The 8,832-nt window shown below is 61.4% G+C and overlaps 1 long non-coding RNA gene across 1 annotated transcript; it reads right to left on the bottom strand.

Annotated features, from left to right (window-relative positions):
* Positions 1-228: 228 nt before the first annotated feature.
* LOC137845984 (uncharacterized) lies at positions 229-5,354 on the bottom strand. The gene is made up of 2 exons (XR_011090352.1): positions 1,882-5,354; positions 229-1,364 (listed from the first exon to the last, which is right to left on the bottom strand). It is a non-coding gene; the product is annotated as an uncharacterized lncRNA (long non-coding RNA).
* Between the last annotated feature and the right edge of the window lie 3,478 nt (positions 5,355-8,832).

Genomic DNA, 8,832 nt, shown 5'->3' with positions numbered 1-8,832 from the left:
GGGGGGGGTGCGGGGTGCCACACACCACAGCATGCCTGGGGGCAGCACATAGCCTCCAGGACTGCTTCCTCCCTGCTCATCTCGTCTCTGCCAGGCAGCTTTTAAATGCGGAACCATTAAAATTTTCCACCTCATTTGCAGCTTCTCATATGGTTAATTTTACTGGGACTGTCTATTTATTTATTTGCAGGGCCCCGCAGGGGGGTGCTGAGGAGGGCTGGAAGCTGATTTGCTGCATCTGGGAAGTAGGGAGGAGAAGGGGGGAACCACCCAGGGAAGGGGTAGGACTCCAGCTAATTTAACAGCTGAAGAGAACAACTTAATTAGAGTCATCTGGAAAATTGGGTAAAACCCTTTCATCGCCCCCCCAACCTACCCCCAGGCCCCTTCCCTGCCAGTAGCCATGGACTTCCCGGGAGGCTGCGCACGTTTTGGGGTGGGGAGGCAGAGCTGGGGCCCCACCTCCCAAGCAGATGGCCTTCATTACATGCAGGATCTAATTGGATTGATCAGCAGTTAATATGAAATTAAAAGGTGATTCCCCCCCCCCAGCACCACATGTGCATCCTGGCTGTCCAGGTGCTCCCTGCAGCCACTCCGGGCTCAGGGGTGCGGGTCCCTGGCAAGAGCGATGCAGGCAGCAGAGGAGGGGAGGGCTGGGGGGCTGCTGGTACCTAACGGGGCACGGGGCTGAGTGCCACGGCCATCCCGCGTGGGAGGGAAGGATGCTGCCAGGTGGCCATGCTCACCCACTGGCTGCACACACCGGTCTGTGTGCTTGTAACACGCTGTGGCTGCAAGGCACAAGGTCAGGGTGTGCTCGTGCTCCCCATTAGCTTGCAGCCTGGTTGTGACCCAGCTGTGACACACAGGGGCAGTGACTCTGCTGGTGGGGGGACAGCCAGTGTCCCACTGCTAAACCCTCTGCAGCTGGGTTATAGGAAGGGGTCTGCTCCCCACCCCACCCCATGCGTCACGTGGGGAATGTCAGAGTGGAGGAGCCACCCTGACCTGCTAGATTAATCACCTCAATTTCTCTGTACGTCTCACAAAAGGTCAGGAGTCCTTGCGAGGCTCGAAATTAATTGAGGTACCGCTGCTCTCGTGCTGGATCCATACATCATCCCAGGAGAGCAGCCCCGGCAGGGAGGGGATGGGGCCCCCATGCACCATCCTGCAGGCAGCGAGCCCCAGGCAGCACAGCTGGAAGTGGGGGTCCCAGGGCTGCGTGGGCACCCCACAGCCTGTCCACTGCTTGTCCCCAACCAGGAGGCCTGGCCCCCAGTGCCCCCCGCCTGTGTGGCTCTGCCTGAACCTTCTCCTCCAGCTGGGTTGATGCGATGATCAGAGGATTGTTCTCAATCCTAAGGCAGAAAAAAAAAAAAGCATTAAACTAAACCAAACTGTCTCATCTCCCCTCCCCAACTGCCCTCCCCCCCCCACCTGCCATAAATCAGCATAAATGCAATTTACATATTTATGGTATTTATCCAGTAACTGTCCTGTCCCAGATTAAACGTGCCCCAGGGATCACCCCGGGCTCCTTATCTGTGCCAGGGTGCTCCCAGGAAGGAGCAGCTCTGCTGTGGGATTCGAGCGGGGCGCAATGCGCTCAGCAGCCGCCTGCATCTCCCCCACTCCCAGCGAGTCCAGGGAGAGGAGGATGGAGAGGAAAATCCAGTGCTGAGCAGCAGCCCTGCCCCACAGCCTTGCTCTCCTGCCCAAAACCCCTTTCTGCTTGGGGTCGGAGCCCAGACCCTGCTGTCTCCCACCCAGCCCAACACCTCTCCTTGGGGTTTTCTCCTGTCCCTGCTTTCCTGGTGACCCCCAAGCCCAACTGTGCTGTTGGGGCACAACCCCCCCCCCCAGGCCCTCTGCTACCTGAGTGCCCCGACCCACGCAGGACCTGTGTCATTGAGGGCTGTGGGGACCCTGCTTGTCTCCAAAGCGAGGGGTGTCTCTGGCTCCGGGGTGCTCCCTGCCCTGGGGTGTCCCCTGGCTGTGCTCCTGTGCAGGGGGGAGGTTGGGGGCCGCAGCTCCACTCTGACAGCTCCTTGTCAGCAGTAATGACCGGCTCTGAGTCCAGCCAGGCCCCAGGGCTTGGTGCTGAGCTCGTTAGGGGGGATTTAATGAGGGCAGGAGGCAGGCGCTGCCTCTGGCTGTTTGTCGCAGCCGCTCTGGCCTCAGCCTGCCTAGACTGCTTGGGTGTTTGCACGGGGCCCCTGGCAGGGCTCATTCTGCTGCCCCCCTCACCCCCACCTCTGCCCCATGCTGTGCCCCCCAGCTCAGCCCCCAGTCACCCACCACAGGTTCCTACTCTGCCACCCATGTCCACCATCCTGGAGCTGATAGGACTGGGGCATCCCGATGCTGTTTTCCCCCAGCCCAGGGGGTGAGGCTGCACCCCCTGGAGACAGGAAACCACGGAGGGGCCACTTGCGCTGCTTTTCCTCACCTGGGGTCTGGCAAAAAGGCTGCTAGGGCTGAGAACGCCCCGCTGAGGGGCAGATGGAGTAAAGCCGGGGCTGTGGGATGCAGCCGGGAGGTGCCTCCCCCCTGCCCCCTGCTCCGGGTGCTCAGGGTGCCGGCGGGGGCTGCTCCAGGCAGTGCGGGGGCTCTCCAAGGTGGGGAGAGCCCAGGTGAGAGGGCTGGAGGCTGAGCCTCACGCCCATGGTCCTGGCTGCAATTTGCACCCTCCGTGCTCTGAGGCATCCGGGAGTCCTCCTCGGCTCAGCAACAAGCTGCGTAAACAGGAGCCTGCAGGCAGTGTTAATTAGTTAAATATTTGGCAAGGCAGAAGGCACAGGAAGAATCTGAACAAGCCGGAGGGGACAATGCGCTGCCCTCTGCCCCACTGCCTGCAGCAGAGCAGACCCCAGGCATCCAGGGACGATCTGGTCCTGCTGGGAGCAGCTCACGCCTGCTGCGGGCTCCGCAGCCCACCAAGGAGCCCTGGGTCTGCACGGGAAAGGATGCTGGTGAGGAGGGGTCCCCAGAGACCCCCAGCCACCCCACTTTGCTGCCTAACTCAGAGTCATGCAAGCTGGCGGCTCCTTGTTCACAGCCCCTGGTGGGCCCAATCCAGAGGTCCCAAACTCGTGTTTGCCCCATCAGTTTTGTTCATGACCTCAGTGGCGTGGTAAAATCCACCTGGGCGTTAACCAAGGGCAGCGCTGAGTTGCAGGGGGGGCACAAATTTGCCTCCAGCTGGGGGATGTCCCTGACGAGGGCTGTCAGAAGGATTCTGGCTGGTGTGGGGGTGCTGAGCACCATCAGTGGGACCTGGCATTTCAGAGCAGCCCCTGCCCCCCCGGCTGCCCCCAGCCCTGACCTCCAGACCGTGGGGTCTGTCCTCCCCAGTCCTCAGATGAGGCTGAAACACCCCAAAGCCCAGCTGGGGAGCGACGACCGTATGCAGCTTCCGTCCCCACAGCCCCTGTGATGTGAACTAAATCCATCCTAATTAGCACTGATTTGCATGGGGAAATTAAAATTAATCTAGCCTGGGTTCATCGGAATTAGTGATTCTAGTTGGGCACATCAGAAAGTGGCAGACGGACAGACAGGGCAGGGCTTGATATGGTAGAAAGCCATCTGCCCCCCCCCCCCCAACCTCGTGCCCTCCCTGGGGCTCTGCCCCATGCCCCTGTCCTGGCCCCACAAGACCCCAGCACAGGGCTCAGATGCCTGGGGTCAGTCCCTGGGTCTGGGTGCAGGGGGGGTTGGTGCATCCCCCCCACCCCAATCCCATGGCTGTTCCTGGCTGCAGGACAAGGAGAGCAGCGCTCGGCTGCCCCCACTGCCCCATCCCACGCCTGGTTTCTGGCAACGGCAGGAGGGCGAAGGGCACGAAGGGGCCGGTTCCTGCACCTCCAGGGTGGGAGATGCTGCAAGACCCCGGGGGGGGGAGGTGGGGGACAACAGACAGGTGTGTGATGTACACACACATGCACTCATATCGGCATGCTCCCGTGCACACATGGCCGTGCATGGCTCCGTGTGAGTCCTCGCACACCTCCTTCTGTGCATGGTTCCTTACACACCTGCGTGCGTGTGGCCCCCCGTGCTTGCCGTGCAGGAGTGAATTCTTGTGGAGCCCCCCCGGCCTGGCAGGGAGTGGGCACAGCGGGGGGAGCCCAGGCCATGCCCCCGTCAGCAAATTCCTGTCCCAACCGTCCCCAATTCTGGCACTGCTAAGCCTGGGGGAGCACCGCGGCTCATTGGTATGGGGTCCGTGGCAGCGCAATGAGCAGAATGATCAGCACGCTCATGAAAAATTAACCAGGCAAAAACAGCTGGGCAGGAGCTTTGTCTGCTGGGGCTGGGGGGGGGCGGCACGGCGTGGGCAGGCTGGCGTCGTCCAGGCAGCTGCAGGATGGGAGCTGGTGTCTGCCTCTGCTCCACAGGTCATCCCCGCCTGCCGCACGCCTTCCAGCCCAAAAAGCAGGGCCGTCAATCTGGGATTGTCCCAGCCCTGTGGCAGCTGCGTCCCCTGCCCCGTCCCTGTCTGCTGGGGCACGTCTGGTCGTGGTGACCCCATTGCTGGCCCACGGGATTTCAGTCTGGCTGACAGGAGCGAGACCTCCATCTCCTGCGGCCGCATTTGCAAGTCAACCACGAGCTCTGCAGCAGTGGTGGGGGCTACCGGGGGACAGGGACGGGGGCACCCGGGGAGGGGAGCAGGAACAGAGCAGCCTTTCGTTGCTGCCCCCCCCCCCCCCCCCCCCTCCCTGGACATCTATGGCTGATTTGGGGAGGGGGTGCAGCTTTTCTATAGAGCTGTTATTGCCACCACCACCACCCCCCCGCCCATCCACAGGGCTGTAAACACTCAATTAAGCACGAGCGCCTGGTCCTGCCTTCCCTGTCGCTGCTGGTAATTATGTAGGTTTTTCGGTGTCAGGCACCGCGGGGAAGCGCGATTACAGCTAATTGGAGCGGCTCTCCCCAGCCCAGGCCCTTCTGCAGCTGCTGGAGCTGCCATGTGACAGCAGCTCTGCACCCCCCCACCCTGAGTCTCGCCCCCCCCCCAGTTCTGCACCACCACCACCCCCAATTTACACCCACAGGGTGCTTCCCACCTGCCTGGCTGGAGATGTGGGGATGGGTGAGGATCCCGGTGGGTGTCTGTGTGCCAAGCAGACCCTGAAGGTGGGGGTTTGCCCCCCCCCCCCCCCCCAAGATATTTCAGGGACCCAGAGGCGCCCTAAAGGCTGCAGCAGGATGGGGTGCACGTGCCCGAAGCACTGCCCAGGGCTCTGCTCTGCTGGCAGGAGCTGGCTCAGCCCCGTGCATTGCTCACAGCACCGAACGCACCCAGGGCGCACGGGTGCAAGGAGCCCTGAGGCAGCCAGGGGAAGGGTGGGGGGGGTCCTGGAAAGAACGGGGCGCCTGCTCTGTGCCCCGCCAGATCTTGGGGTTGGCGGGGAGACCTGAGAACTAAGGGGGGAGGGTGGAGAAGGACCCAACGCCACCCGTCCCGGCGGAGACGCATCAGGAGCACAGCGTCTGCCATTGATTTCTTATTATGGAGTTCAACAAGAAAAATGAGGTGCTGGGGCTGCGGAGCAGCAGCCGTGATTTGTCGCCTTCGTGCCGTGTCCTGGCGGGGATGGGAATTGATTTGGGCGTCGCTGGCATCGCTCAGTGGGGCTGGGGGGGGACCAAAGGGGGGACCGGGGGGGGTCGGGTCCTTGGAGCCGTGCGCCACGAGAGGGCGCCGCAGGACTCCCGACGGGTCCGGGACGCCCCACGGTGGGCGGGGGGGGGGGGCGCGGACACGCGTGGGCTGCTCGTGCAAGAGCACGGGGCCCCGGGGCGCACGCCTGGGGGGTGCAGGGGTTGGGGTCGTGCCACGGTCCCGCATCTCGGGTTGGGCACACACGTGTCCCCGTGCATCGGCCGGGCACGCTCAGCACCATCGTGCACACCTCGGGTGTGTGAGCTGCTGCTGGGCACAGCTCTGTCCCCACCAGTGTCTTTGTCACGATGAAGGAAGAGGCTGTGATGCTTATTAAATCGCATCAAGGCGGCGTTACAGCAATCGGCAGCTGGCGACCCCGGTTATTTATAAAACAGGCGTTTGGAAATCGCAGCTCTGGGCTCGGGCTTTTCTTCAGAGAATTACGGAAAAAAAAAAAAAATAAAAAAATAAAATAAATAAATAAAAAGAAAATAAAAATCGATGTTGCAGGACAAGGCCAAGGCGGTGGTTAATTGCAGGGTCGGTTCTAGGAAACGCCTCCAGCAGCCACGGAAGCGGCAAGCTGCCCGCTGCCATCCTGGAGCCCCCGCCTGCGGTGCTGGATGCCCCTCAGCACCCCAGATGCACCCTGCAGGCCCAGGGCTGGGTCTCTGGGGACAAGGAGGGGTTTTGTCTCAGCTGTCACTTGCAGTATCTTGGGGGATTTGGGGTCCCGAGTTATGAGGGCGGTGCCCCCAATCCTGCAGCAGTTGTGGGTCAGGAATCGGCTTTCCTGGTGCTCATCACGCAGTGCCCTGTGATTAATGGGGGGAATTAGGATGATAATAGCCCTGTAAATGAAGGTGCCAGCTATAAATGATGTGTGCCTGTGTTGGGTGATGGATGGCACCGGGGCCAGCCCTGGGTGCTGGCAGACAGGCGTGCTCAGAGGCACGCTGCAGCCAGGGCAAGCACATAGGGGAGCAAGAAGGGGGGGGGGGGGGGGGCATGATGTCACAGCGATCAGTGACATCACGGCATGGCCATGACATCACACTCAGCAGGAGGAGATGGGGGACAATCCCAGCATGGCAGGGAGGAAGGGGTGAGGTTGCCCCACCGTTATCTGTCTGTGCAGTCCATCGCGACATGTCTCAGCAGTGCTGGTGGTGATGCCCCTTGTGGAGCTGCTCCTTCAGCCCCTGCCCCCCAAAAAAAAAAACAACACCCCCTTGCCAGTCCCCTCAACCTGTCCCTGTCCCTGTCCCTCTCCCCCTGGCTACCTCCTCTCCTTACGAGGGTCTGGAAGACCCCCAGCACCCAGCCCCTTCTGCCTGTGCTGAGGCTTGTCCTACAGCACGCCTCTGTGGGGCTATGAAATATATCCCGTTAATTCACCATTTAATTATTGGCTGTTTGTTTATTGTTTGTTTGCTTTAGATGATATGAATTTTTTATGACGGTTTCCATTGCGCCCCGGCCAAAAGCCAGGGAGATTTACAGCTTTGGCACGAGCAGCACCGTGTGGCTCCATCCAGCCCCCTAAAAAGGGGACAGGCCTAATTATCAGAGGGGTAGGACTCTATTCTTGGAGGGGGTGCAACTCTGTGTCACCCCCACAGGAGGTCTGGGGTCTGCTCCTTGCAGGGTCTGGGGGTCTGCCTGGGGAGCAACAAATGGGGGCCAGATGTGGGGCCAGGGGGGCAGTGAGGAGGCTGTGGGGTGGGGAGGGGGTGTGGAGCTGGCTGGGTGCTGGGGGAGGCATGCGGGGACAGGGGGGGCTGAGTGCCAAGGCTGGGAGCTGGAGGAAACAGCACGCTCAGGTGCAGGCACGTTCAGCCCCGAGCTGCAGCATCTCCCATTAATGAAGCACTTCATCACCGCGGCGTTGCAGGGGGGGCACCCAATTCGGGATGATAAATTCCCCGCGACGGCCCTGCGCTCGCTCGCAGCAGCCGTGATTCTCCTTCATCTTGAATAATATTTTTGGAGTGGCTGTAAAATACCCGCCGCAGCAGCTGCGAGCAGCAGCACCAAGGCCTGGCAGCTCCCCCCGTTCCCCCCACCGTGTTTGTCTCTCAGCTGCTTACCCTGACCGGGCTGTACCGGGGGGGGCCCTTATATAGGGTCTGGGACTGCACTGGCACACGTGGGATTGTGTGTTGAGTGTGCAAGCCTACGTCCTGCCCATAAAGGTGTGTAAGTGTCCCTGTGGCCATGCACATCTGATGGGATCGGGGCAGGGGTTGTGCACACAGACGGGTGCAGCAGCACAGGCTGGGGGGGGGGGTCTGTGCACAGGTAGGTGTGAGAGCACGTCCGTGCAGCTCTGCATCTGCAGCTGTGTGTCCCTGCCTGTGCCTGCTCGCTGAGGTCGGGGGCTGTAATTCTTGTCTCTCCAGGAAGTATTTGAGGGCTTGGTCCCCCCCCCCTCAAGGCTCCGACCCTTCCGCTCCGCATGGTGCCAGGCAGAAGCAGCCATGAAGAGCTCGAAAGGTTTCTATCTGCTTGGATTGATGGTGTCTCCCTCCCGGGGGGGGCAGGGGGGGTTGTGCTGGCATCCTCCCAGCACTCGGCAGGGCTGAGCCCCCTGAGATGGCCGCTGTCACAGGGGTGGGCTCGCGGTGCCCAGGAGAGCGCCTGAGCAGCAGGGCACGAGCTCTAATCACCATAGAAGAGGGAAGTGCGGCACAGAATTAAATGCTCTCTTAATTATAATCATTAATGAGCATGGAGGCAGCTGGGCTTTGCAGGCAGGGAATCCCACTGCTTCTCCAGGGGAAGTCCTGGGCTTGTCTGCAGGGAGCTCAGAGCTTGTGGGGTGCTCCAGAGCAGGGCTGGCTCTGATGGGGCCGAGTGCCTCCCCCCCTGCCAAGGGGATCCTGGCGGTGCCTGTGGGGTCACCCTTGCACCATGTGGGCACGTGCCCCATCACAAACCCTCCCGCACAGCTCTGCCCCGACCCTGCCCATGCACGCACCCCACGCCACCGTCCCTGCACCGCGGCAGTCGCTGGCAGAGGAAGGCAGCGAAGGACGCGAGCCGAGGGCAGGATGCACTCTGTCTTGGGGAGTGGCACTTAATCAATCCCATTTCAAAACTCTAATTATATCAACAAAGGCCTCAACACGGCGCTGCTGGCTGCGATT

This window comes from Anas acuta, chromosome 29 (genome assembly GCF_963932015.1).
Source record: "Anas acuta chromosome 29, bAnaAcu1.1, whole genome shotgun sequence".
NCBI classification, from domain to species: Eukaryota; Metazoa; Chordata; class Aves; order Anseriformes; family Anatidae; genus Anas; species Anas acuta.
This window is presented reverse-complemented; position numbering and strand designations above follow the sequence as displayed.